The sequence below is a fragment of the Schistocerca cancellata genome, chromosome 3 (genome assembly GCF_023864275.1).
Source record: "Schistocerca cancellata isolate TAMUIC-IGC-003103 chromosome 3, iqSchCanc2.1, whole genome shotgun sequence".
Lineage (NCBI taxonomy): Eukaryota > Metazoa > Arthropoda > Insecta > Orthoptera > Acrididae > Schistocerca > Schistocerca cancellata.
This window is the reverse complement of record NC_064628.1, coordinates 58,761,125-58,787,070: the sequence shown is the minus strand read 5'-3', so window position 1 is coordinate 58,787,070 and position 25,946 is coordinate 58,761,125. Positions and strand designations below refer to the sequence as shown.

Sequence of the window (25,946 nt, the reverse complement as noted above, 5' to 3'; positions counted from 1 at the left end):
TGTGGACCGTTGGCCACTCCGTTGTCCGTGGTGAAACGTAACATCTGAAATTTGGTACTTTTGGTACACTCTTCACGCTCTGGATCTCAGAATATTGAATTGCGTAACGTTTCCCGTAATGGAATGTCCCATGCGTCTAGCTTCAGCTACCACTCCGCATTCAAAGTCTGTTAATTCCCATCGTGCGGCCATAATAACGTAGGAAACCTTTCCACATGAATCATTTGAGTACGAATGACAGCTCCGCCAATGCACTGCCCTTTTATGTCTTGTGTATGCGGTACTATCGCACATCGCTGTCCCACGCTTTTGTTACCTCAGTGTAATTCGGTATTCACTCAGTCTTAAATGCACTTCGCTACTGTTTTATTTATTTAAGGTGGAAACCGACAAGCAATTAATAATTTTATGGAACGTCATCGTTTTTCTTTGTATTTTTATTGAAAATATAATATTAAGTTTTTAACTTCGTCGGTGTTTTGATTACAGTAGTATTTTGATTCCACTTACTTTTTCAGTTTATATAACTTGTTTACTGTTAATTGTTACAGAAATGTATACTGGATTTCGTAAGTTTAATCAGTGTTTGCCTGCCCAAATCGTAGATGTATGGGGCTGTTATTAGGACAGCAGAGCCAAACTTTGTAGTTAGGATCGTACACTACATCTACATCTACATACATACTCCGCAATCCACCATACGGTGCGTGGCGGAGGCGACCTCGTACCACAACTAGCATCTTCTCTCCCTGTTCCACTCCCAAACAGAACGAGGGAAAAATGACTGTCTATATGCCTCTGTACGAACCCTAATCTCTCTTATCTTATCTTTGTGGTCTTTCCGCGAAATATAAGTTGGCGGCAGTAAAATTGTACTGCAGTCAGCCTCAAATGCTGGTTCTCTAAATTTCCTCTGTAGCGATTCACGAAAAGAACTCCTCCTTCCCTCTCGAGACTTCCACCCGAGTCCCTGAAGCATTTCCGTAGCACTCGCGTGATGATCAAACTTACCAGTAACAAATCTAGCAGCCCGCTTTTGAATTGCTTCTATGTCCTCCCTCAATCCGACCTGATAGGGGTCCCAAACGCTCGAGCAGTACTCAAGAATAGGTCGTATTAGTGTTTTATAAGCGGTCTCCTTTTCAGATGAACCACATCTTCCCAAAATTATACCAATGAACCGAAGACGACTATCCGCCTTCCCCACAACTGCCATTACATGCTTTTCCCACTTCATATCGGTCTGCAATGTTACGCCCAAATATTTAATCGACGTGACTGTGTCAAGCGCTACACTACTACTGGAGTATTCAAACATTACGGGATTCTTTTTCCTATTCATCCGCATTAATTTACATTTATCTATATTTAGAGTTAGCTGCCATTCTTTACACCAGTCACAAATCCTGTCCAAGTCATCTTGTATCCCCCTACAGTCACTCAACTACGACACCTTCCCGTATACCACAGCTTCATCTGCAAACAGCCGCACATTGCTATCCACCCTATCAAAAAGATCATTTATATAGACAGAAAACAACAGCGGACCTACCACACTTCCCTGAGGCACTCCAGATGATACCCTCACCTCCGATGAACACTCACCATCGAGGACAACGTACTGGGTTCTATTACTTAAGAAGTCTTCGTGCCACTCACATATCTGGGAACCAATCCCATATGCTCGTACCTTTGTTAGGAGTCTGCAGTGGGGCACCGAGTCAAACGCTTTCCGGAAGTCAAGGACTATGGCACCTGTCTGATACCCTTCATCCATGGTTCCCAAGATATCATGTGAAAAAAGGGCGAGTTGCGTTTCACAGGAGCGATGCCTTCTAAAGCCGTGCTGATGCATGGGCAGCATCTTCTCTGTCTCAAGGAAATTCATTATATTCGAACTGAGAATATATTCGAGAATCCTGCAACAAACCGACTGGCTCCGACGTCAACAGAATTAGTACTACTTTGAGAGTACAGACGCAAATTGTCGTAATTATTTTCTCAACAAGGTGGAGTCGGTTTTCAGTTCTGCGTATTTCTTCGGATAACTCCGAGAGAGAATTTTTCTACATTTATGATTTCTAATCTCGCGATCTAAACAAGCATGTGACCAATCATACCACGCTACTTCGTAAGTAACAGATGCATTCTATTGGTCCGACCTCATACGGATCCCATGCTTGAGGGATATTCGAGTGTCGGCCATACAAGTGTTTCGTACGCAATTTCTTTTGTGGAAAAACTACAGTTACCCAGTATCCCACCAATGAGTCATTGCTTGCCATTTGCTTTACGTACAACGGAGACTGTGGGATCGTTCCACTTCAAACTTCCATACACTGTTACTCGCAACTACTCTCATGATATAACAGACTGTGATTGATTTTCCTGTAGTCAAGGGAAATTACGTTACATGTTTCGTGAATGAAAAATTTTGCATTTCTCTACGTTAAGAGCTAATTAATATTGGCGCGAGGGTGATATTTTCAAGAGGCCTCACTGGATATTATTGCAGGTTTTTATCGGATGTAATTCCTTTATCGATAAGTGCTTCGTTTTCGTAAGCCCTGAAATTACAACTAATACTATTCGCTAAGTCATTACTGTATATCATGAACACCAGTAGTCCTAATACAGGGCCGGCCAGTGTGGCCGAGCGGTTCTAGGCACTTCAGCCTCGAACAGAGCGACCGCTACGGTCGCAAGTTCGAATCCTGCCTCGGGCATGGACGTGTGCGATGTCCTTAGCCTAGTTAGGTTTAAGTAGTTCTAAGTTCTAGGGGACTGACGACCTCAGATGTTAAGTCCCATAGTGCTCAGAGCCATTTGAACCATTTTTAGTCCTAATACACTTCCCTGGAGCACATCGAGTATCACTTCAGTGTCTGTAGATGAGTCTCTATTTTGGATACCGTACTGTGTCCTGCCTGTCAATATACTTCGAACGATTCATAAATCCAGTTACATATTCAATATGAATTTATTTTCTTTAGGAGCGTTGATGTGGTACTGAATGAAAGCGCTTTCGAAAATATAGGAATGCTGAATAAATTTGGGTTCTTCTTCTCACGTCACTGAGGACTTTATATGGGAATAACAGGTTGACGTAAAGGTCATCTGCAACTTGTAGAGAAATAAACCTGCAGCTGTAAGAGTCGAAGGACTTGCAGGTGAAGCAAACGTAACCCCATTTTGGGCTCAGGAGCGTGAGACAGCTGCCGGTCGACGAAATTTAATAATACTTTACCAACAGCAGTTTTTTTATATTCTTTTATTAGACATACAGTTTCGACGCTCCAATCATGTCATCTTCAGGCCTGTCGCATGAGCGACACCAAGTACCAATTTCATAAATATAAATATGCTCATGATGTTCGGATGTCTAGGGAACCAGATGCAAATATTGGTGCCTTGTCTTAGACATGCACGAGTGGTAGTTGGTGTCATTCACGCAACAGATCTGAAGATGACGTGATTGGAGCGTCGAAACTGCTTGCCTAATGAAACAATATCTAAATAACGGCTGTTGGTGCAGTATTTGAAAGTGAAGTAGTTGTTGAGAGGAGAGTGAGACAGGGTTTTACCCTTTCCCAGATTTTCGTTAATCTGTTCATTGGCTAGCGATGAAGGCAGCAAAAAAAAAAAAAAAAAAAAAAAAAAAAAAAAAAAAAAAAAAATGTTGAAAATGGGAATTAAAGTTCAGAGAGAAGAAAGTAAAACTTCAAGGTTTGCACATGACATTTTAATTTTGTCACAGAAGGCAAAGGATTTGGAAGAGTACTTTAAAGGAATGGATAGTATCTTGGAAAGAGATTGTAAGAAGAATATAAATAAAAGTAAGATAATGATAATGGTAGATAGCCGAATTAAATCAGTTGATGTTGATAGAACAGGGTATGAAACACTAATAGTAGTTTTGCTATTTGGGCAGCAAAATAACTAATGATGACCGAAGTAGAGAGGATATAAAATGTAGACTAGGAACGAAAAGCATTTAGAAAAACAGGAATTTCTTAATGCAGAATGTAAATTGTAATGTTAGGTTCTACTGACGATATTTTTCTGAAGTATAGCCTTGTGCGGAAGTGTAATGTAGACATTACTACAGGAGAAATTACTGAATATCCTTGGCGAGAAAATAAATTTGTAGCACAACATGACTTAAAGAGGAGATCTGCTGATATGATACATCATGACACATCAAGAAACAGTCGGTTTGGCAGTAGGGGTAAGCATAGTGGTAAAATATGTAGAGGGAGACTAAGGCTTGATTAAATTAAGGAGGTCCAAACGGTTGTAGGATGTCTAGACGTAAAGTGACACAGGACAGCCTAGCATGGACAGCTGAATCCAATCAGTCTTCGGACCGAAAACAACAACAACAACAACAGCGTGTTAAATAGTAATAGCTGACAACTGTTCTTGTGCTCTTCGCGTGGTAGTAGTTGTTGCTCAGCGCAAGAGTACTTTTTTTCGCATTGGGAGAAAAAAAAACATAGAGCATCAGTAAGTAGCACAAATATAAAATGATAAAATACTTTGAAGATGTCTGGTGAAAAAATACTTTAACATCATCTCTTAATAGGGAAATACATGACTGTTTCCATCAAGTCCACAATGGTAGCATACCTAAATGAAACCTTCTCGGTTTTCAAGCAGAGTTATTTCGAATAAAATTCCTGAAAAATATCTCTGCTAGCGTCTTCAGAAGATAAAATAATTACAGTCAATCTTTTTACTACTTAAGACTACGGTGGAAATAGCTGCTGAGAACTTGAGAATTTATTTGGAATTATTCGGCTTGAATTTTGATAATTTATTCGTAGCTGGTTGTTAAAGTCCATCAAATTATCGTACCGACTGCCGCTTCGCAAATATTTACAGCATGCTGCAGTACTAACATTATTTAACTGTATGGTAAATACCACGGGTATTTGAACCCATTAAATTTGTCTTTTAATTCTTTGCTTGGAGGAAAAGAAACAGGGGACGGGATTTTGAGCGAATTGGTTCATCGATACGTACCATATTTTACCGATTTTAGTACGATATCATCACCAACATTTTGTATACTGCTGTATATTAAACATTCTGGGGTGAATATTACGAACTGTTCTGTGGAAACAACTATATTAAACCAATAAGTCCGCCGTTACATGTTTTCTCTCTAATTTAGGTAATTTAAACTTTTATCCGGAATTATTCGTCCATAGCGGCCGTGAATCGCTTATTTGGTAGATATATTACTGATAAATTCAATAATTTAACACCCTAACAATGTGCATACTTCAACGTTCGCTGTGTATCTAGTTAAAACTGTAAGGCACTGTACGTACTAACTCAGGATATTTTTGAAGTATATCTCTATACCGATAGTATGAGGTTCCCACGGTCCAGCAAGGACAAATCTCTGTAGACTTTCAGACAATTTCATAGTCTCGTATCTGGCGTGTTTTACGGCTGTAAGAATGGAATTTCTGTTAGGAATAGCAAAAGTCGTTCGCAAAATGTATCGTGTTCACAACGACAGTTACTAAAGTCCAGCAGACGATGATGACTACCATTAAAACTAAGAATGAAGGCGTCCTATTTTGTTTGTTTTCACTGAAGTCTCCTGACGGATTATAGCTTTGTGCCACGCATGAAGTCGCGTCCGTATTTTTTTCCCGTAGCGGCTATCGATGTACATACACCCAGGAGGGACTTTCTCGGATTCTTCTGCTGGAAAATTATTGCTCATGTAGAGCACAGATCCATTTCTGAGCCTTATGCAAACTCTAAGAAATAATCAATGTTCTTTAAGTTGTGCTTCAAAAATTAGATAAAATATATTTTTATACAAAGGCAAACCTGAGGTCCACCGATAAATTTTGGAGGTTTTTCAAGGATATTTTCTAAATACTGAGATGTGAAGTTCCCTTATATCAAAAACACAGAAAATATTATTCAGAAAATCTGAAATTTTGTTAATAGAGTTCGGATTCATCCTGCGTAAGTGCTTTCTCTCGATTTTCTGTGTTAAATATATGGATTTCAGTCAGAATGTATCTCTTCACTTATTATGCAGGCGAAGAGTGAAACGTACAGTATGGGAACAAAACCGTTTAGAAATAGTGTTGCATATGCGAACATGGCAAGACTTCTGAGTACGACACGAAATTTTTTTACGGTATGGTGTTTACATCTTCATCAAATCCATCATAATCTTCATTATAATCATCGTCATGAGCATCATCTTAGTTGCGATCACCATCATCAGGAACATAATAATCATTGTAATTATGAGCTTCACCACGATTATCAGAAGTGCGTTCATCATTTCATATCATCACTGTGATCAACTTCAATGTTGCAACGATCGTCCTTAGTTTTCAAGTGGAAGGCATTCTCTACAGCTTTCGACTGTTGCGACATCATTATTGCAATAGATTAATGCCAAATTTTTAAAATCAGATTAGCAGTCGTTAAATACAGTTTACCATGGAGGAAATAGTTATGAAGATTCTTTGCGCAACAACTGGCAAATACGTTATCCCATAAGTAAACCACATGGCCTATCTGTTTCACGGCTTTTATACGCCATTCTAAATTCCAGGGGGTGGTATAGGTTCCTTTTGCGATACATCTACGTACGAAAGTCACTTGACCTGTAGTACAAAATGAAGTACTGACTCCACAGATTCACACAGCTCTAAAACAAACTTGTCCGCACGCTGTACTCAATAATAGTGACTGCAAGATTCCAAAATTCGTATTAAGTGACTGACATGCAAAGAACAATTCCTACTTGTAATGTATCATTAGACGAAAATTTATGTTGGTTGAGAATTTCAATAGTATTAACAACATGTCGGAAATGAGTCAACACCGTCACCTCACGAAAAGACCCAGTTACTTGCGATTAAGGCAATCCAAAATATCATGACAGCTTGCTGCAGCCTTTGTAAGTTGTCCCGAAAGAACCCCTGATTTCATCGAGGGACAGATGAAACGTATCATTCGCATTCAGAACTGTGAATGCTATTACCAGACGACAGATTTTACGCCTTCTTAAGAAAACTATTCGTGAGTTTCAGTGTTCTTGGAGAGGAAGAAGGAAGGGTCTCCAGAATGAGATTTTCACTCTGCAGCGGAGTGTGCGCTGATATGAAACTTCCTGGCAGATTAAAACTGTGTGCCCGACCGAGACTCGAACTCGGGACCTTTGCCTTTCGCGGGCAAGGAAGGGTCTATTGTACGCATGTCTCCACCGAGTATCGGTACGACAGAATTCCATTCCGAGCATTCATTGGGGGTCTTAAAGCAACTCCAGCCTCTCACCTCGTGGCCTTGTTGCTTGTTACGCTCTGCAGGCCCTGATCATTGACCTTCTGCAATCACGACGTGATCTCTTTGTGGACTGGCAGGTTTGCTACTTGTGTTAAACTTGAAGTACAGTACGCTATGTCATATCAGTGAATTTCTCCACTCCCTCCCCAAGATGTATTTTGTACCCGCGAAGAAAAAAGGAAGAAAGATTGCACCTTAAACGCCCTTTGGTTGAAGTAATGCGACATTTGTGCAGTACATACAGCATGTAAACTCACCAATGGATTATAACCACCATGTGACCATGATTAAATCTGAGATTGGTCTTTCCCTTCCATACGGTTGAATTTACACCGCCGTGTCCTCTTAAATCGTTCTGGACAAAAATTTCTGTTTATGTGACATGCGCGCCGCTCCGTTGAACGATGGACGATCGCGTAATTAATCTTTTCGTCTACGTCGGGCATTAAATTTATTTATGTTTAGAGGAAGCTGCAAGTCTTTGCATCAAGCTGCGACCATGCTCAAGTCCTTCTGCATACCGTAACAAGTTCCTAATGACGGCATCTCTCTGTACGTAACTGCGCCTTCTTTATGAATCTCACAAGTCTGCAGATTATCTGGGAAGTGATATAAAGGATGAGGCATAGAAAAGTGGCCCGGAGAAGCGAGCTCCAGGGTACAGAGAAACATAGCAGATGAAATGAAATACTGTACTAACCTGACTCTGCAGATGTTGAACGTGAGCATCATTCATCTCTTGGCACTTTATGGCCTCGTCACGAAAATGCTGAAGGCAGATCGAAGCTGGACTGCTGGAATTTCTGCCATCTCATCCGAAATGTTCTGTTACAATTCTTGAAGACCATGCGGGTTGTTGCGATACACCTTATACTTGAGGGCTCCCAACATAAAGTAATTGTACTGTTGAGTGGTACTTAAGTAAATAAATTAGTGAAATCAAAGTGAAGTAGAAATTAGAATATATATGAAAAACTTGGTTTAGTTTAGAGAGTTACATACTGGCATTCAGCGAGCAGAACAGAAGAGACAATGACCGTGAAGTCAGCAAGTTCCACATAAGCGGGCGCTGTCGATTCAGCCGTCAGGGCATCGCCCGACCGGCTCACGTGTTTCTCAGTTGTCGCATGTGAGCAAAGGCCCTCGCCTACATCCCAAGAGCCAATGACCGACGTTAAGAAGATTCTTCGAGAAGCTTTTCGACGTGACAGAAGAGGCAATGGCCGTGAAGTCGTTCACCTCCAGTGAACTGAAGTGAATAAATACGCGAGACGCGGTGGGCCCGACAGACGGAGACGGAGACGAAGACGAAGACGGAGACAAGCGACGAAGAAGACGAAGAAGTGAAGAAGGGTAGCAGTTGTTTTAAGTCAGTTTCGGTGCTGAAGACCGTCATGCAAGAAGAGACTACATCATGCACAGACGCACCAAGTCCGCCGCTGTAATGGAATAGCAAGCAGCAGCCTCGGCGCCAGAAGACAGAAGTTAAAAGGTATTTGAAGTCTGATCTTTACGTACCCGGGTGACTCGTGAGGACGGGAAGGAGACGGCCTCACATCAGCAGTCACCTGTGAGCTGGGATGAAGACCTGACAGCCGAAGACTGGCAAGCGGGAGTCCGTTGTTCGAGTCCGGGACACTGGCCTTCCCCCGCCGCGCCGCTCCGCTGGCCGACGCACAACACACGCGGCCTCTTAGAGAAGAGAAACACTGGGACGCCACATTCAAGGTATCACCATCCGATGCACGACTTCGCTCGCAATAATTAAACGGGCCACCTCGCGCTGCGCGTCTCCGGTCAGCCGGGCGAGACGGCGACACGAGATACACACCGCTACGCGTAATCAGACGCCGCCGCCGCCGCCGCTGCCGCAGCAGAAGGCTACGCAAACGACACGGCTGCCGCTCTCCGAACCAGAACATCCAGTAAGATACAGCTGTACGAAACATTCAATAAAAGTTATCTTATGTAAAAATGCTGTTTCATTCTACCTCATACCCGAGCCAAGGAAGAACCCACCCTGCCCAAATGTTGTTAAGAGAGGAAAATTGATTAATTTAATAATTTCACCCTGACAGAATGCTTTAGAATGCTCATCCTGACAATTGACAGCATCAAAAGAGAAAACCCAGTTACATTTAGTAGCAGAAGTGCTACATTTAGTGTCACAACTGTTACAGTACATAGACAAATCCGTTGACCTGGATGGCCAGCTAGGCCCATGATCATACTGACCTCTGCTAACAACACCGTCAGGTGTGAAGATTGTGTAAATGTGCTCCAAGATTAGGCCGGCGGTTTGGTCAGTTGCTCCATACTGATAAAAGTAACTACAGGTCTCTTCCTCCTCCGTTAATGCTGTCACAAGTGGTATCCACTCGTCCTGGCCACTTCTATTTGCGCCACAATGTATATCCATAGAATATTACCGGCCCTATCACATCCAGATATACCAACGCTACCAGCCTTTCATTATCTTGACGCCTCTCAATTATAAACGATTTGACTGCTAGGAAGTTTTCATCTTGCTGGAACACCAGTTCAGTTATTCGGTAAGCAAGTATTTATTTTAACAGGACCGTGTAATGTCTCTCGCAGCGGTCTCTCCGCGATATTTTCAGAAATTTTATAAATTATATAACTCAGTACATATCTCGAAATATCTCTTCTTATCTTACCGATTCCTAAACTTTAATATACGATCATTATCAATGCAAAGTAGTTTCAAGCCCTATTATTCCTTGGAGGTCCATTTACTCCATGGAATAGCTTCTCTACTATCTATGTTTCCTCTTATGAAAAGAATGACGGAGATCTTGCCGATTAGCCGTGAAAGAACGAGGATGTGTATGTATGTATTGTTGAGCTAGTCGCCATCTTGATAAGATTCTGCATGAGAAGGAATTCAATACATGAACTAAACTAAAGTAAGTGTGTTCGCGTATTATTTAACTGATTATTATTGACAGTGTCTGCTTACTACGCTGTGTTGCACGGGATCAGTGGGGGACGTCTGATTTACACTGAATGAACCTACCGTTTTGAATGCTCAAGATATCCAGTTACTTCAAATAAATAGGCTAACACGGTCTTACCAGGAGATCTCCGGTCTTCCCCATGTGATCACCGAAAATTAATAATTATTACAAATGTTTTCAGGAGATCGACTGACAATTTTCGTCGCACCGAGACTTCGAAATTGCTTCACTGCCTTATGGTATTTAAGTTAAGCTCAATTTAATCATGATGGAACAGTATTGAACTGTGTGAATGTGATAAGCCTACTTTGTGAATGAAAATTCCCTTAATATACGCATGCTTTTTACTATCCTGATCGGTGATGCTAAATCAGGCCGGTGTGAGAGAGGTTTTTAAATTTTTTTGAATACCACAAAAAAATATTAAAACCGTATGGAAGCCTTTCTCGAAGTCAAGGAAGGATAATCTCTCTCCAGATTCCACTCTTTCTTCAACACCCATGGTCATAAATTAACGATAATGCTGCTACATGGTGAAACAACTTTCTGGTGGCGGTTTGCGGGTTAAATCACCTCGGGTATGACCATGCAGTGCATTTGATCTGCGATCGTCGCACGGTGGCGCTGGCAGTAGCCCAAATACGCACAGGTGTGTTCGTGAATGTCAGAGTACGGTGCAGCGAGTAAGTGTGCAGACGTTTTCAGACGTGCTAATGGTGACTGTGTGTTGAAAATGGCTCAAAGAGCACATATTGATGACGTTATGAGGGTAGAATACTAGGGCGACTGGAGGCTGGTCAAACACAGCAGGCCGTAGCACGGGCCCTCCGTGAGCCAAAAAATGTGATCTCAAGATTATGGCAACGATTCCAGCAGACAGGAAACGTGTCCAGGCGCTACAGTACGGGACGTCCACAGTGACCAACACCACAAGAAGGCCTATATCTCACCATCAGTGCCTGCGGACAGCCACGCAGTACTGCAGGTAGCCTTGCTCTGGACCTTACCTCAGCCAGTGGCACAGTTGTCTCCAGACATACAGTCTACAGACGACTGAACAGACATGGTTTATTCGCCCGGAGACCTGCAAGGTGCATTCCACTGACCCCTGGTCACAGGACAGCCCATAAAGCCTTGTGTCAAGAACACAGTACATGGTCATTGGAACAGTGGTCCCAGGTTATGTTCACGGACGAGGCCAGGTATAGTCTGAACAGTGATTCTCGCCGGGGTTTCAACTGGCGTGAGCCAGGAACCAGATACCAAACCCTTAATGTCCTCGAGAGGGACCTGTATGGAGGTCGTGGTTAGATGGTATGGGATGGGATTATGATTGGCGCACGTACACCCCTGAATGTGTTTGACAGAGGAACTTTAACAGGTCAGATGTATCGGGACGTCATTTTGCACCAGTACGTCCGCCTTTTCAGGGGTGTATTGGGTCTCACCTTCCTCCTGATGGATGATAACGCACGGGCTCAGCCAACTGCCATCGTGGAGGAGTACACTGAAACAGAAGATATCAGGCGAATGGAGTGGCCTGCCTGTTCTCCAGACCTAAACCCCATCGAGCACGTCTGGGGTGCTCACGGTCGACGTATCGCTGCACGTCTTCAAACCACTAGGACACTTCAGGAGCTCCGTCAGGCACTGATGCAAGAATGGGAGGCTATACCCCAGCAGCTGCTCGACCACCTGATCCAGAGTATGCCAACCCGTTGTGCGGCCTGTGTACGTTTGCATGGTGATCACATCCCATACTGAAGTTGGAGTACATGCGGAGGTAACAGTGGCGTTTTGTAGCATATGTGTTTCGGGACAGTTCTCTCAACTTATACCAATACCGTGGACTTACAGATCTGTGTCGTGTGTGTGTTCCCCATTTGCCTATGCTATTAGCGCCAGTTTCGTGTAGTGTCACGTTGTGTGGCACCACATTCTGCAATTATCCTTAATTTATGAGCATGAGTGTAGTTGGGATCTAATAACACTATCGTTTCTCAGTGTGTCTATTTATTTGGCTTAGAGCTACGTCACATGGTGTTGGGTGGATGGCGTGTGCTGATGGGCGAGAAGTGACACGAAATTATTCGAAATTTGAAAAGCTAATAATTACAGAGCTCTTCACGACACTGCGACGAGTGGGCAGCATGGGCAGAATTGTGCAGGTAACGGGAAAAAGCAACAAGTTACCGCAGAGCGATGAATACGGGGTGGTGCGTGTGGAGGGGTGTAACAGGCGTATCGAGCGGTTGGTGCGGTGTTTGGGACCACGAGTATCAACAGCCGCCTGACACTCTGGTCGCCAAGCAGCGTGTGTTGCCGAGCAATAAACGAGGTGTCTGGCAGAGTGACATGCTTTCATTACTTCAAAAGAGTCGAATAACTGACATGAAAACTAACTCTGAACCCTCATGTAAACGACATCAAAAGCAACAAATTAATTTTATCCATCATATTAGATTTTGTTTTGAAAGCCTGTAAGTGTGTCAGTAATACAAAATAAGGCAAAAAGTGCTATATCTCCAAACGCATGTTAAAAGCAGTTCTTTTTATCCAGAATGAGATCTTCACTCTGCACCGGAGTGTGCGCTGGTATGAAACTTCCTGGCAGATTAAAACTGTGTGCCCGACCGAGACTCGAACTCGGGGGTTCGAGTCTCGGTCGGCCACACAGTTTTAATCTGCCAGGAAGTTTCAATTCTTTTTATGTTGTCATAAAACCCACGTAGAAAAAGTTATTCTTATGTGACGATGCAACCACAGATATGTACAGTGTTGTGGAACCTTTGTGCAAAATATTGTTGATCGTAACAAGAAAAAAAGCCGCTTCCTCCATCATCACAATCTCAGGATAACTTAGCCAGGAAATGACTTCAGGCCTCAATAGTTTACTGTGAAAAACGTGATTGAATGCAGCAAGGTCCCATAGTGTTAAAACTCTTCTTTTTTTACTGCACCAATTTACAACTCAATATATGTTTCTCCGGACCAGATAAACTATTTCCCGACGAAAAGAAATTAAAATTTGAAATCACAAGTAATTCTAAAACTTCGTAGTGTTCATCCACGCAACGGATCCCAATTTAAACTTATTGTTTAAGATGGAGGACAGCCACTACTACTACTACTACTACTACTACTACTCTCTCTCTCTCTCTCTCTCTCTTTCTCTCTCTCTCTCTCTCTCACACACACACACACACACACACACACACACAAATTTTGACGAGGGAGGAAAGTGTCAGGATAACTGAAATGTAGGTAAACTAAACGTTAGGTACAAATGGTTCAAATGGCTCTGAGCACTATGGGACTTAACATCTGAGGTCATCAGTCCCCTAGAACTTAGAACTGCTTAATCCTAACTAACCTAAGGACATCACACACACCCATGCCCGAGGCAGGATTCGAACCTGCGACCGTAGCAGTCGCGCGGTTCCGGACTGAAGCGCCTAGAACCGCTTGGCCACCGCGGCCGGCTAAACGTTAGGAATAGTTACTTCGCCGAACATTGAATTAGTGCCCTTGTAACACTACAACTGACAGTCGTATATATTATATAAATATGATCTTTGTTTAACGTTACAATTAACTTCATTAGTGAATTGTAAGGGTAGTATACAATGCATTATGAGTTCCCTGTGTTTGCACTGTACATTGCTTGTTTCATAAAATAAAATAAACTAACACGAATTCTTTACAGACGAATGGAAAAACTAGTAGAAGCCGACCTCGGGGAAGATCAGTTTGGATTCCGTAGAAATACTGGAACACGTGATGCAATACTGACCTTACGACTTATCTTAGAAGAAAGATTAAGGAAAGGCAAACCTACGTTTCTAGCATTTGTAGACTTAGAGAAAGCTTTTGACAATGTTGACTGGAATACTCTCTTTCAAATTCTAAAGGTGGCAGGGGTAAAATACAGGGAGCGAAAGGCTATTTACAATTTGTATAGAAACCAGATGGCAGTTATAAGAGTCGAGGGTCATGAAAGGGAAGCAGTGGTTGGGAAGGGAGTAAGACAGGGTTGTAGCCTCTCGCCGATGTTATTCAATCTGTATATTGAGCAAGCAGTGAAGGAGACAAAAGAAAAAATCGGAGTAGGTATTAAAATCCATGGAGAAGAAATAAAAACTTTGAGGTTCGCCGATGACATTGTAATTCTGTCAGAGACAGCAAAGGACTTGGAAGAGCAGTTGAACAGAATGGATGGTGTCTTGAAGGGAGGATATAAGATGAACATCAACAAAAGCAAAACGAGGATAATGGAATGTAGTCGAATTAAGTCGGGTGATGTTGAGGGTATTAGATTAGGAAATGAGACACTTAAAGTAGTAAAGGAGTTTTGCTATTTGGGGAGCAAAATAACTGATGATGGTCGAAGTAGAGAGGATATAAAATGTAGACTGGCAATGGCAAGGAAAGCGTTTCTGAAGAAGAGAAATTTGTTAACATCGAGTATAGATTTAAGTGTCAGGAAGTCATTTCTGAAAGTATTTGTATGGAGTGTAGCCATGTATGGAAGTGAAACATGGACGGTAAATAGTTTGGACAAGAAGACAATAGAAGCTTTCGAAATGTGGTGCTACAGAAGAATGCTGAAGATTAGATGGGTAGATCACATAAGTAATGAGGAAGTATTGAATAGGATTGGGGAGAAGAGAAGTTTGTGGCACAACTTGACCAGAAGAAGGGATCGGTTCGTAGGACATGTTCTGAGGCATCAAGGCATCACCAATTTAGTATTGGAGGGCAGCGTGGAGGGTAAAAATCGTAGGGGGAGACCAAGAGATGAATACATTAAGCAGATTCAGAAGGATGTAGGTTGCAGTAGGTACTGCGAGATGAAGAAGCTTGCACAGGATAGAGTAGCATGGAGAGCTGCATCAAACCAGTCTCAGGACTGAAGACCACAACAACAACAACAACAATAAAATAATTTTGACGAAAGTAAGTCGGTTTGTTTCATAAAATCACTTTGTTAGGAACATGTAGGCCCTGTGCTTCAGAGCTTCAGATCTATTAGAACTCCCAAGATATTCTGAAGGCTGCTATATCTACTTGTAAATATTTATACCGAGTAGGTCGGCTTGCTATATAGCGTGATTCTTGCTAACGTTTAAAGAACCCCGAAGCGACGTAGATGACACTGAGACAATTATTTTAATATAAGACACAGGCGGCCGAAAATGTCGAGAATACCCTGAAGTGGATGACAAACGTCGAAATGTGACGTCACTAGGTGACGTATCGCGCCGTACGCGCAGCGGTTGAGCTTGTCGATGCTACCATCGCTGGCAGGGGCAGCGCTACACGTCGCTCCTCTAGGCTACTCTTTTATCGAACACTTTTCGAAATGTTACCTGTTGTAAACGTAGAACTTACATTATTGTCCTTGCTGTAACCAAACAAAAGCTGTACTTATTTTGTGCCTCTTTCCTTTTGTCCCTTTTTATTTTGTTTAGAGCATTTATTCAGTAAAGAAAACGTACAGGGTTTACTGGTAGCAAAGCGATTCGTAAGCTTATAACGCAATACGTTAGTTTTTTGTTGAACTGTACTGTACTTTGCAATAAACCAGCGGGTATCGCGAGACCGGTAAATGAAATTACAAATATACAGGGTGATTCAAAAAGAATACCACAACTTTAAAAATGTGTATTTAATGAAAGAAACATAATATAACCTTCTGTTATACATCATTACAAAGAGTATTTAAAAAGGTTTTTTTCACTCAAAAACAAGTTCAGAGATGTTCAGTATGGCCCTCTCCAGACACTCGAGCAATATCAACCCGATACTCCAACTCGTTCCACACTCTCTGTAGCATATCAGGCGTAACAGTTTGGATAGCTGCTGTTATTTCTCGTTTCAAATCATCAATGGTGGCTGAGAGAGGTGGCCGAAACACCATATCCTTAACATACCCCCATAAGAAAAAATCGCAGGGGATAAGATCAGGGCTTCTTGGAGGCCAGTGATGAAGTGCTCTGTCACGGGCTGCTTGGCGGCCGATCCATCGCCTCGGGTAGTTGACTGTTTATACCAACGTTTAATACACCACCTATCAGGAGGTTTAACACCATACTTCGTTCGAAATGCACGCTGAACAACTGTCGTCGATTCACTTCTGCCGTACTCAATAACACAAAAAGCTTTCTGTTGAGCGGTCGCCATCTTAGCATCAACTGACGCTGACGCCTAGTCAACAGCGCCTCAAGCGAACAAATGTACAACTAAATGAAACTTTATAGCTCCCTTAATTCGCCGACAGATAGTGCTTAGCTCTGCCTTTTGTCGTTGCAGAGTTTTAAATTCCTAAAGTTGTGGTATTCTTTTTCAATCACCCTGTATTTTCAATATAAAGACATAATCGTCTAAACCAATGAAAAAAAAATACTTCCTGCCACACAGAAGATTGGAACCCTGAGCCGATCGAGCTGTAGACGTGCACGTAGGCCAGGAGCCACACCGACAAGAATACAGGTTGTTTATAAATGAATATCGGGGTTTTAAGGCTTTATAATATTTACTATATTAAACTTACAGTTATAAATGATATGGCAAATGAAAGAGCAACTCAAACAGTTTTACCAAGAACCTTATAAATGTTCAATGTGAGCACCATTTATCACACGGCAAACATCAGGTCTGCTCCTTCAATCCGGTTTCTTAATTCAGGGAGGTCTGCTGGTAGCGGTGGCACGTGCACACGACCCTTGATGAAGCCCCAAAGAAAAAAATCGCATTGCGTTTGTTTCGGTAAACGTGGAGGCCATGCAAAGCAAGCCCTGTCATTGGGCCCCTTGCGGCCTATCCAGTGCATGGGCACAGTGAAGTTCAACCAATCGAGCGGATTTCGGCGGAAACATTTCGCGTTGCGCATGTGCACTGGTGCCAAACACAACTGTTTGAGCTGCTCTTTCACTTTACATATCATTTATATACTGTAAGTTTAATATAATAAATATTATAAAGCGTTAAAACCCCGATACTCATTTATAAACACCCTGAACTTGACTTGGGTTGGGATGATCAGTTGCGGCAACGTACGTCATCTGCTGACGTCACTTGTCAATTTTTCATACAGTTTTCGGGCATGTCCCTACATTTGTGGTCCCCAGGTGTCTTATATTAAATTACTCGTCTCAGCGTCATCTGCATCGCTTCGGAGGTTTTTAAGCGATCGTAAGAATTGCCCTACACGAAGAGTATCCCAAGGATGGTGCTTAACTCTGGAACCACGCGGATTGTACGGTCGCAGGTTCGAATCCTGCCTCGGGCTTGGATGTATGTGATGTCCTTAGGTTTAAGTAGTTCTACGTCTAGGGGACTGATGACTTCCGATGTTAAGTCCCATAGTGCCTAGAGCCATTTTTTGATGGTGCTTACTGTGGTGTCACAGCCAGACACCACACTTGCTAGGTGGTAGCTTTAAATCGGCCGCGGTCCATTACTACATGTCGGACCCGCGTGTCGCCACTGTCAGTAATTGCAGACCGAGCGCCACCACACGGCAGGTCTAGAGAGACGTACTAGCACTCGCCCAGTTGTACGGACGACTTTGCTAGCGACTACAATGACGAAGCCTTTCTCTCATTTGCCGAGAGACAGTTAGAATAGCCTTCAGCTAAGTCCATGGCTACGACCTAGCAAGGCGCCATTAACCATTTCTGGAGAGAGTCTCACTTGTATAACCAAGAGCGATGTACCACAATGATGGAATAAAGTTAAGTATTAACGCAGCTACGTACTTTTCTTTATAGCATTCATTACGTATCCTGTTTCAGACCTCACGCCAGCCGGCGTGGGTGTACGCGTGCATTTCGGTTACCCGTCACTGTGGACTGGCTGTCTTGTCAGTCCACAACACTTACCTGTATGAGCAGAGCGGTGAGTGCGCATGCGCAGCTGGCCGTGGAAACACCGAGCCCGGACAGGAAGAGCGACTGCTTCAGCCGCGAGCAGTAGCGCCGGTACAGGTCCTCCAGCTCCATCTGGAACACGAGGGCATTCCTAACATTTGCACACGTTCTGGAAACATAGTCTTCTCTAAAATAGTGCCAGTCAATCTTTCACTGTGTGATTACGAAATCAACTCAAAATCGTAAGCCACAGTGGCACTTCAAAAAGGATTTTGCTTTTTATGGACGGTGCAACAACTCCAGCCGTCATTACCTCTGAAAACATAATGATGGGAGCTAATTCTAACAAACATTGCTTCCAGATGCTACAGCTGGACTTACGCACTCCAGGCATATGGGACGGAGGGTCTGTGCACCCACCTTGCGCTTTCTGTAGTCCTGTCTCCTGGGAAGAAGATACCGCACTGTCTCAGGTTTGCTGTTATCGCTTCCCTTGACTGTAACGAGGATCGCTACGAATTTCCTACATCGTTTGGCTACTAGCGATAGGTATTTTTGTAGGGATGGCACGATATGTTTAATTTCCCACAAAAACAATCGTGGTGGAATGTGTACACCCTCAATCTCAAGCGCTTTGAAATATGACAAACAGTCGAAGTAGAATAAAACACACCCTCGCAGTGCGTACATCTTTCCGGATGCACGTTAACCCTGAGACTAAAGCCACCCGTTGTTGTTACGTCGTTCCGGAGATTCTATTCTCCAAAAGTAGCCAATCAGAGGCCGTAGCAGACAACTCTTTCATATGAGGGCTTGCTCCGGACAGGCAATGGGAAACGAGGAGACGTATATCATTACTTTCACGTGATTGACCACGCACCCAGCGCGGGTAAGGACAGTAAACATACCGCACCGTTCAGTATATCCTATTTTTCAGAACATAACCAGTTTCCATATACCTCATTATTTGGCTAGAATAACTGTTTACAATAAACCAACACCATGTTTTCCATTTGGCAGATCTGAGCATAGGGCCGTGACTGTCGTTAAAATAGGTAAAACTAGAAACACATAGCCGGCCGCTGTGGCCGAGTGGTTCTAGGCGCTACAATCCGGAACCGCGCTCCTGCTACGGTCGCAGTTTCGAATCCTGCCTCGGGCATGGATGTGTGTGATGTCCTTAGGTTAGTTAGGTTTAAGTAGTTCTAGGGGACTGATGACCTCAGATTTTAAATCCCATAGTGCTTAGAGCCATGTGAACTATTTGCGAAACGCCTAAAATAAATTCACTTGAAATCACAAAGATATTAAACCTTCTCCCTAACGAGTTAGTAAGCTAGTCAGACGTTTCGCAAAATCTTAAACATCGCGTTAGATTCGTCTCACGATCTGCTGAAGTAAAAGACAGATCACCTTGTAAAGTAGCATCTGCTCTCTTGTCTCAGAATAAAATACACTATGTGATCAAAACTATCCGGACACCGCAAGAAACATACTTTTTTCATATTAGATGCATTTTGCTGCCACCAACTGCCAGGTACTCCATATCAGCGACCTCAGTAGTCATAGTGACAGAGCAGAATGGGGCGCTCCGCGGAACTAAAGGACTTCGAACTTGGACGTGTGTCACTCGTCTGTACGCGAGATTTCCACACTCCTAAACATACCTAGGTCCACTGTTTCCGATGTGACAGTGAAGTGGAAACGTAAAGGGACACGTACAGCACAAAAGGGTATAGTTCGGCCTCGTCTCTTGACTCACAGGGACCGCCGGCAGTTGAAGATGGGCGTAATGTGTAATAGGCAGACGTCTATCCAGACCATCACACAGGAATTCCAAACTGCATCAGGATCCACTGCAAGTATTATGACAGTTAGGCGGGAGGTGAGAAAACTTGCATTTAATGGTCGAGCGGCAGCTCATAAGCCACACATCACGCCGGTAAAAGCCAAACGGCGCTTCGCTTGCTGTAAGGAGCGTAAAAATTGGACGATTGACTAGTGGAAAAATGTTGTGTGGAGTAACGAATCACGGTGTACAATGTCGCGATCCGATGGCAGGATGTGGGTATGGTGAATGCCCTGTGAACTGTCATTGGCCAGCGTTTTTAGTGCCAACAGTAAAATTCGGAGGCGGTGGTGTTGTGGTGTGGTCGTATTTTTCATGGAATAGGCTTCCACCCCTTCTTGTTTTGATTGGCACTATCACAGCACAGGCCTACGATGACTTTTTATGCACCTTCTTGCTTCCCACCTTGGAAGAGAAATTCGGGAACGGCGACTGCATCTTTCAACACGATCGAGTACCTTTTCATAGTGCACGGTCTGTGGCGGAGTGGTTACACGACAATAACATTCCTGTAATGGACTGGCCTGCGCAGAGTCCTGAGCTGAATCCTACAGAACACCTTTAGGATGTTTTGGAACGTCACTTCGTGCCAGACCTCACCGACCGACATCGATATCTCTCCTCAGTGCAGCACTCCGTGAACAATGGGCTGCCATTCCCCAAGAAACCTCCCAGCACCCGATTCAACGTATGGCTGAGGGAGTGGAAGCTGTCATCAAAGCTAAGGGTGGGCCAACACCATACTGCATTCTAGCAATACCGATGGAGGGCGCCACAAACTTGTAAATAATTTTCAGCCAGGTGTCCGGATACTTTTGATCACACAGTGTATAAGGGCGATCAAAAAGTTTTCATTTTGGGGCATTGCTGCTGCGTACATGCAACTTTGTGCGACACCGACATGTACACGAGGGATTAGTGTGGCATTTGTGTCTTTTCAACGAGCGTGCATCCTATGCGGGAACGTGAACTCTGGCGACACTATCAAATGCGTACGAACGGGGCCAACGTACTGTTATTCTTTTCTTGGTTCCTGAAGGACAGATACTGGTAGACATCCATCTGTGAGTGTATAATTTGTATGGGGCAGCATGTCTGTTGGTAATCACCGTCGCGGAATGTAGCGCAAAGTTCCCAATGAGTGCCACTACTTGATGATTAGGCAAATCCCGTATCCAAAATGCCTTAACGCAGGGATTACGCCAACTCAAGAGGGAGACACACTAACATCCGCCCTCTATCCGTGATCTCTCCCCAAGCGATTATCGTGAACTCAGTCCTTTGAAAAATGCCCTGAAGGATCAACAACTCCCTTACGGTGAGGATGTGCGGCAGGCAATTGGAACTTCTTCACGGAGCATAACATGGTGTTTTACCAAATGGATATCGTTAACCTGGTTCGTCGGTGGGATGACAGCTTCGTTTCAATATTCAGGGCGATTTTGCCTTATTGGCATGCCGATTCCGAACTGTACAGCCTTCAAATGGAGACATTTGCCACCCCTTATATGATGCATACTGAAATCTAGACCGCACAGTGGAGGGTCCGCTAGCCAAGAGGGGGTGCACCACAGCCTACTAGCTGATTTAATCAACAACAGCTTATTTCCCATCACTTCCAACCACTCTTCTGCGCACCAGCATATGACGCCCTTGCCTCTCAACGCTAATGGTATAGCATGAAATACGACAAAATTCAGATGGCTCCAGGCACTATGGGACTTAACATCTGAGACTTAGAACTACACTCCTGGAAATTGAAATAAGAACACCGTGAATTCATTGTCCCAGGAAGGGGAAACTTTATTGACACATTCCTGGGGTCAGATACATCACATGATCACACTGACAGAACCGCAGGCACATAGACACAGGCAACAGAGCATGCACAATGTCGGCACTAGTACAGTGTATATCCACCTTTCGCAGCAATGCAGGCTGCTATTCTCCCATGGAGACGATCGTAGAGATGCTGGATGTAGTCCTGTGGAACGGCTTGCCATGCCATTTCCACCTGGCGCCTCAGTTGGACCAGCGTTCGTGCTGGACATGCAGACCGCGTGAGACGACGCTTCATCCAGTCCCAAACATGCTCAATGGGGGACAGATCCGGAGATCTTGCTGGCCACGGTAGTTGACTTACACCTTCTAGAGCACGTTGGGTGGCACGGGATACATGCGGACGTGCATTGTCCTGTTGGAACAGCAAGTTCCCTTGCCGGTCTAGGAATGGTAGAACGATGGGTTCGATGACGGTTTGGATGTACCGTGCACTATTCAGTGTCCCCTCGACGATCACCAGTGGTGTACGGCCAGTGTAGGAGATCGCTCCCCACACCATGATGCCGGGTGTTGGCCCTGTGTGCCTCGGTCGTATGCAGTCCTGATTGTGGCGCTCACCTGCACGGCGCCAAACACGCATACGACCATCATTGGCACCAAGGCAGAAGCGACTCTCATCGCTGAAGACGACACGTCTCCATTCGTCCCTCCATTCACGCCTGTCGCGACACCACTGGAGGCGGGCTGCACGATGTTGGGGCGTGAGCGGAAGACGGCCTAACGGTGTGCGGGACCGTAGCCCAGCTTCATGGAGACGGTTGCGAATGGTCCTCGCCGATACCCCAGGAGCAACAGTGTCCCTAATTTGCTGGGAAGTGGCGGTGCGGTCCCCTACGGCACTGCGTAGGATCCTACGGTCTTGGCGTGCATCCGTGCGTCGCTGCGGTCCGGTCCCAGGTCGACGGGCACGTGCACCTTCCGCCGACCACTGGCGACAACATCGATGTACTGTGGAGACCTCACGCCCCACGTGTTGAGCAATTCGGCGGTACGTCCACCCGGCCTCCCGCATGCCCACTATACGCCCTCGCTCAAAGTCCGTCAACTGCACATACGGTTCACGTCCACGCTGTCGCGGCATGCTACCAGTGTTAAAGACTGCGATGGAGCTCCGTATGCCACGGCAAACTGGCTGACACTGACGGCGGCGGTGCACAAATGCTGCGCAGCTAGCGCCATTCGACGGCCAACACCGCGGTTCCTGGTGTGTCCGCTGTGCCGTGCGTGTGATCATTGCTTGTACAGCCCTCTCGCAGTGTGCGGAGCAAGTATGGTGGGTCTGACACACCGGTGTCAATGTGTTCTTTTTTCCATTTCCAGGAGTGTACTTAAACCTAACCAACCTAAGGACATCACACACATCCATGCCCGATGTAGGATTCGAACCTGCGACCGTAGCAGCAGCGCGGTTCCAGACTGAAGCGCCTGGAACTGCTCGTGCACAGCGGCCGGCCGAAATACATCACACTGATCCCAAGTCCTTTTTGAGTACATTCCTTCTTGGCTCTCACAGCCGTTAATTCATTTCTCTGAATACCAATGTGATCTGGTACCCACTAGAATGACTCCTTATTTCCAAACTTCTGTAAATGGAAAACACAGCCATGAATGTTGTAAATTGTGTTTAAGGCAGAACAAGGGCAAATAATTTTCTGTTAACGATGTAGTAGGCCATCAGATGAGCAGAAAGCATGGATGCGAATGACATTTAGGATATCTCTACAGCAACTGATTTACTCGGAGGGTGTGTAAAAGAATCAATTGAGTCGAACTGAAATCATTAAGCCCAACGATTCCGGCTCAATAATGCATCCGACGGAAGACGCTAGTGCATATGGATGCTCAAAGTCTGTTTCTCTGCTGGGTTGTATTCGTTTTACTGATATGAAGCCATTCGAGAAGTCGGAGCGGATGAATTTTTCAACACGAATGCATCCAACTTACTCCATGCTCTAAAGACTGCATTTAACTTCGCGTGAGATCCTATGAATTCTTTTAGCAAACGAATCGTAAGGGCACACCCATAAAACAAAATGAAACTAAAAGCACTGAACTATTAAGACAGTTTCCTTGCTTGCGAATGTTCTCATGTAATCATGGTAATCATCTTGCTGTAAATTATTTACACTACTGGCCATTAAAATTGCTACACCAAGAAGAAATGCAGATGATAAACGGGTATTCATTGGACAAATATATTATACTAGAACTGACATGTGATTACATTTTCACGGAATTTGGGTGCATAGATCCTGAGAAATCAGTACCCAGAACAACCACCTCTGGCAGTAATAACGGCCTTGATACGCCTGAGAATTGAGTCTAACAGAGCTTGGATGGCGTGTACAGGTACAGCTGTCCGTGCAGCTTCAACACGATACCATAGTTCATCAAGAGTAGTGACTGGCGTATTGTGACGAGCCAGTTGTTCGGCCATCATCGACCAGACGTTTTCAATTGGTGAGAGATCTGGAGAATGTGGTGGCCAGGGCAGCATTCGAACATTTTCTATATCCAAGAAGACCCGTACAGGACCTCCAACATGCGGTCGTGCATTATCCTGCTGAAATGTAGGGTTTCGCAGGGAGCTGATAGTCCATGCTGCTGCAAACGTCGTCGAACTGTTCGTGCAGATGGTTGTTGTATTGCAAACGTCCCCATCTGTTGACTCAGGGATCGAGACGTGGCTGCACGATCCGTTACAACCATGCTGATAAGATACCTGTCATCTCGAATGCTAGTGATACGAGGCCGTTGGGATCCAGCACGGCGTTCCGTATTACCCTCCTGAACCCACGGGTTCCATATTCTGCTAACAGTCATTGGACCTCGACAAACGCGAGCAGCAATGTCGCGATGTGATAAACCGCAATCGCGATAGGCTACAATCCGACCTTTATCAAAGTCAGAAACGTGATGATACGAATTTCTCCTCCTTACACGAGGTATCACAACAACGTTTCACCAGGCAACGCCGGTCAACTGTTGTTTGTGTATGAGAAATCGGTTGGAAACGTTCCCCATGTCAGCAAGTTGTAGGTGTCGCCACCGGCGCCAACCTTGTGTGAATGCTCTGAAAAGCTGATCATTTGCATATCACAGCATCTTCTTCCTGTCGGTTAAATTTCGCGTCTGTTGCACGTCATCTTCGTGGTAGCAATTTTAATGGCCAGTAGTGTACTTAAAACCATATTGGTCTACTGTCACTCCTGTTCCTCAGCAAGTCAAAAAGAACTCTGGAACAAATTTCATGCACCGACGCAAATTTTTAAGCTTACAGCAACCCTCAGCTATGCTTCCAACCTCTGTGAATCTTTCTTGAATTCAGGCAAAGACCTGGATTCGGATCTCGGTTCTGCTCAATGCTCAAGGCAATGTATTTCTATTGAGAGTATCGTATGGCTGTAAGAGATCAAAGAGAAGGCTAATATGCTGTGACGTGCTGGTTATTACCACTGAAAGCAAAGCACTTTTGTCACAGTGTACGAGCTTCCTGCGACCCTTTTCATTTCGTTCCGAAACCTTAGGTTTCAGCTGATATAGAATTTGAAGTTTTTATAGTTCCCTATGACCAAGAAGTCGATAATCAGACCACTTTTTGATGTGTAGGAAACGGCGGGTGTGACGCAGTGGCTAAGTAGACGTCAGACAACGAATTCTTTTCTTAGAATAATTTTTTAGTGTGAGAAACGCCAAGTTTCACCGTGCTTCGGAGCTGACATTAAACCATTAGCCCCTGTGAATGACTTCGTAAATGAGATCAAAAGTGGGATGGAAGGCAACGACATGTCACCTTCTCGTAAAGTTCACTTTTCAAATGAATCTGCACAAACTAGGTCAACATTTCATACAGGTACCCGTAGCAGCTCATAATGATACGTTCACAGTTATCTCACAAGTGGCTCCTGTACCACCTATGTTTACTGAAACGAGGTTGCTTCTACTACCGTATAATTTCATCTTTGTCAGTTTTCGCTATTAATTATCATATACCGCGTTGTAGATGCCAAGACGAGTCCTCAGGTCAACTATAAACTTGAAATAAGTATCCTTTTCTCGAAAGAAGTCAATTTTCAA

The 25,946-nt window shown here is 44.2% G+C and overlaps 1 long non-coding RNA gene across 1 annotated transcript in view; it reads right to left on the bottom strand.

Annotated features, from left to right (window-relative positions):
• Positions 1–25,946, bottom strand: part of LOC126176959 (uncharacterized) — a 633,583-nt gene that overhangs the window by 16,988 nt on the left and 590,649 nt on the right. The window contains exon 4 of the long non-coding RNA XR_007535715.1: positions 18,191–18,310. This is a non-coding gene — a long non-coding RNA (uncharacterized LOC126176959). The remainder of the gene's footprint in view (positions 1–18,190; positions 18,311–25,946) is intronic.